Here is a 4,291-nt window from a genome sequence, read left to right on the forward strand (position 1 = left end):
TTTTCCCAGCACCACTTATTGAAGAAGCTGTCTTTTCTCCATTGTATATTCTTGCCTCCTTTATCAAAAATAAGGGGACCATATGTGCATGGGTTTATCTCTGGGCTTTCTATCCTGTTCCATTGATCTATATTTCCGTTTTTGTGCCCATACCATATTGTCTTGATTACTGTAGCTTCATAGTATAGTCTGAAGTCCGGGAGCCTGATTCCTCCAGCTCCGTTTTTCTGTCTCAAGATTGCTTTGGCTATTCGGTGTTTTTTGTTTCTCCATACAAACTGTGAAATTTTTTATTCTAGTTCTGTGAAAAATGCCATTGGTAGTTTGATAGGGATTGCATTGAATCTGTAGGTTGCTTTGGGTAGTAGAGTCATTTTCACAATGTTTATTCTTCCAATCCAAGAACAAGGTATATCTCTCCATCTGTTTGTATCATCTTTAATTTCTTTCATCACTGTCTTATAGTTTTCTGCATACAGGTCTTTTGTCTCCTTAGGGAAGTTTATTCCTAGATATTTTATTCTTTTTGTTGCAATGGTAAATGGGAGTGTTTCCTTAATTTCTCTTTCAGATTTTTCATTATTAGTGTATAGGAATGCAAAAGATTTCTGTGCATTAATTTTGTATCTTGCTACTTTATCAAATTCATTGATTAGCTCTAGTAGTTTTCTGGTAGCATCTTTGGAATTCTCTATGTATAGTATCATCTGCAAACTGACAGCTTTACTTCTTTTCTGACTTGGATTCCTTTTATTTCTTTTTCTTCTCTGATTGCTGTGGCTAAAACTTCCAAAACTATGTTGAATAACAGTGGTGCGAGTGGACAACCTTGTCTTGTTCTGATCTTAGTGGAAATGGTTTCAGTTTTTCACCACTGAGAATGATGTTGGTGATGGGTTTGTCATATATGGCCTTTATTATGTTGAGGTAAGTTCCCTCTATGCCCACTTTCTGGAGAGTTTTTATCATAAATGGGTGTTGAATTAAGTCAAAAGCTTTTTCTGCATCTATTGAGACGATCATATGGTTTTTATTCTTTAATTTGTTAATATGGTGTATCACATTGATTGATTTGCATATATTGAAGAATCCTTGCATCCCTAGGATAAATCCCACTTGATCATGGTGTATGATCCTTTTAATGTGTTGTTGGATTCTGTTTGCTAGTATTCTTTTGAGGATTTTTGCATCTATATTCATCAGTGATATTTGTCTTTAATTTTTTTTTGTAGTATCTTTGTCTGATTTTGGTATCAGGGTGATTGTGGCCTCATAGAATGAGCTTGGGATTGTTCCTCCCTCTGCATATTTTTGGAAGAGTTTGAGAAGAATAGGTGTTAGCTCTTCTCTAAATGTTTGATAGAATTCACCTGTGAAGCTATCTGGTCCTGGACTTCTGTTTGTTGGAAGATTTTTCATCACAGTTTCAATTTCATTACTTGTGATTGGTCTGTTTATAGTTTCTATTTCTTCCTGGTTCAGTCTTGGAAGGTTATGCCTTTCTAAGAATTTGTCCATTTCTTCCAGGTTGTCCATTTTATTGGCATAGAGTTGCTTGTAGTAGTCTCTTAGGATGCTTTGTATTTCTGCGGTGTCCATTGTAACTTCTCCTTTTTCATTTCTAATTTTATGGATTTCATTACTCTCTCTCTTTCTTGATGAGTCTGGCTAAAGGTTTATCAATTTTGTTTATCTTCTCAAAGAACCAGTTTTAAATTTATTGATCTTTGGTATTGTTTTCTTTGTTTCTATTTCATTTATTTCTTCTCTGATCTTCATGACTTTTTTCCTTCTACTAACTTCGGGTTTTGTTTGTTCTTCTTTCTCTAGTTCCTTTAGGTGTAAGTTTCGATTGTTTATTTGAGATTTTTCTTGTTTCTTGAGGTAGGGTTGCATTGCTATAAACTTCCCTCATGGAACTGCTTTGGCTGCATCCCATAGGTTTTGGATCATCATGTTTTCGTTGTCATTTGTCTCTAGGTATTTTTTGATTTCTTCTTTGATTTCATCAATGATCTCTTGGTTATTTAGTACCGTATTGTTTAGCCTCCATGTGTTTTGTGTTTTTTACGTTTTTTTCCCTGTAATTGATTTCTAATCTCATAGCATGGTGGTCAAGATGCTTGATATGATTTCAATTTTCTTAAATTTACTGAGGCTTGATTTGTGACCCATGATGTGATCTATCCTGGAGAATGTTCCATGTGCACTTGAGAAGAAAGTGTAATCTGCTGTTTTTGGATGGAGTGTCCTATAAATATCAATTAAATCTATCTGGTCTATTGTGTCATCTAAAGCTTGTGTTTCCTTATTAATTTTCTGTTATACCTGTTAGCATTTGCCTTATGTACTGAGGTCCTCCTATGTTGAGTGTATATATATTTATAATTGTTATATCTTCTTCTTGGATTGATCCTTTGATCATTATGTAGTGTCCTTCCTTGTCTCTTGTAACATTATTTTAAAGTCTATTTTATCTGATATGAGTATTGCTACTCCAGCTTTCTTTTGATTTCCATTTGCATGGAATATCTTTTTCCATCTCCTCACTTTCAGACTGTATGTGTCCCTAGGTCTGAAGTGGCTCTCTTGTAGACAGCATGTATATGGGTCTTGTTTTTGTATCCATTCAGTGAGACTTTGTCTTTTGGTTGGAGTGTTTAATCCATTCACATTTAAGGTAATTATCGATATGTATGTTCCTATTACCTTTCTCTTAATTGTTTTGGGGGTTTTTTTGTAGGTCTTTTTCTTCTCTTGTGTTTCCCACTTAGAGAATTTCCTTTAGCATTTGTTGTAGAACTGGTTTGGTGGTGCTGAATTCTCTTAGCTTTTGCTTGTCTGTAAAGCTTTTGATTTCTCTGTCGAATCTGAATGAGATCCTTGACGGGTAGAGTAATCTTGGTTTTAGGTTCTTCCCTTTCATCACTTTATATATATGGTACCACTCCCTTCTGGCTTGTAGAGTTTCTGCTGAGAAATCAGCTATTAACCGTATGGGAGTTCCTTTATATGTTATTTGTTGTTTTTCCCTTGTTGCTTTCAATAATTTTTCTGTGTCTTTAATTCTTGTCAATTTGATTACTATGTGTCTTGGTGTGTTTCTCCTTGGCGTTATCCTGCCTGGCACTCTGTGCGCTTCCTGGACTTGGGTGGCTATTTCCTTTCCCATGTTAGGGAAGTTTTCGACTATAATGTCTTCAATTTTTTTTTCAGGTCCTTTCTCTCTCTCTTCTCCTTCTGGGCCCCCTATAATGCGAATGTTGGTGTGTTTAATGTTGTCCAGAGGTGCCCTAGCTGTCTTCATTTCTTTTCATTCCTTTTTCTTTATTCTGTTCCGTGGCCATGATTTCCACCATTCTATCTTCCCAGTCATTTATCCATTGTTCTCTCAGTTATTCTGCTATTGATTCCTTCTAGTGTATTTTTCATTTCATTTATTGTATTGTTCATCTCTGTTTGTTTGTTCTGTAATTTTTCTAGGTCTTTGTTAAACATTTCTTTTTTTTTTTGACATTTTTAAGTGTAGTTTTTTTTAAACATCTTTATTGGAGTCTAATTGCTTTATAATGTTGTGTTAGTTTATGCCGTATAACAAAGTGAATCTGTTATATGTATACATATATCCCCATATCCCCTCCCTCTTGCGCCTCCCTCCCACTCTCCGTATCCCACCCCTCTAGGTGGTCACAAAGTACCCTGTGCTATGCAGCTGCTTCCCACTAGCTATTTTACATTTGCTAGTGCATATATGTCAGTGCTACTCTCTCACTTCGCCGCAGCCTACCCTTCCCCCTCCCTGTGTCCGCAAGTTCATTCTCTGTGTCTGCGTCTTTATTCCTCTCCTGCCCCTAGGTTCATCAGAACCTTTTTTTTTTTTTTTTTTGGATTCCATATATATATGTTTGCATACGGTATTTGTTTTCCTGTTAAACATTTCTTGTTATCTTCTTAATCTTTGCCTCCATTCTTTAACTGAGGTCCTGGACCATCTTCAGTATCATTATTCTGAATTCTTTTTTTGGAAGGTTGCCTATCTCTACTTCATTTAGTTGTTTTTCTGTGTTTTATCTTGTTCATTTATCTGGTACATAGTCCTCTGAATTTTCATTTTGTCTATCTTTCTCTGAATGTGGTTTCCATTCCACAGGCTGCAGGATTGTAGTTCTTTTTGCTTCTGCTGTCTTCCCTCTGGTGGATGAGGCTATTTAAGAGGCTTGTGCAAGTTTCCTGATGGGAGGGACTGGTGGTGGGTAGAGCTGTGTGTTGCTCTGCTGGGCAGAGCTCAGTA

This window comes from Eschrichtius robustus, chromosome 1 (genome assembly GCF_028021215.1).
Source record: "Eschrichtius robustus isolate mEscRob2 chromosome 1, mEscRob2.pri, whole genome shotgun sequence".
Classification (NCBI taxonomy): domain Eukaryota; kingdom Metazoa; phylum Chordata; class Mammalia; order Artiodactyla; family Eschrichtiidae; genus Eschrichtius; species Eschrichtius robustus.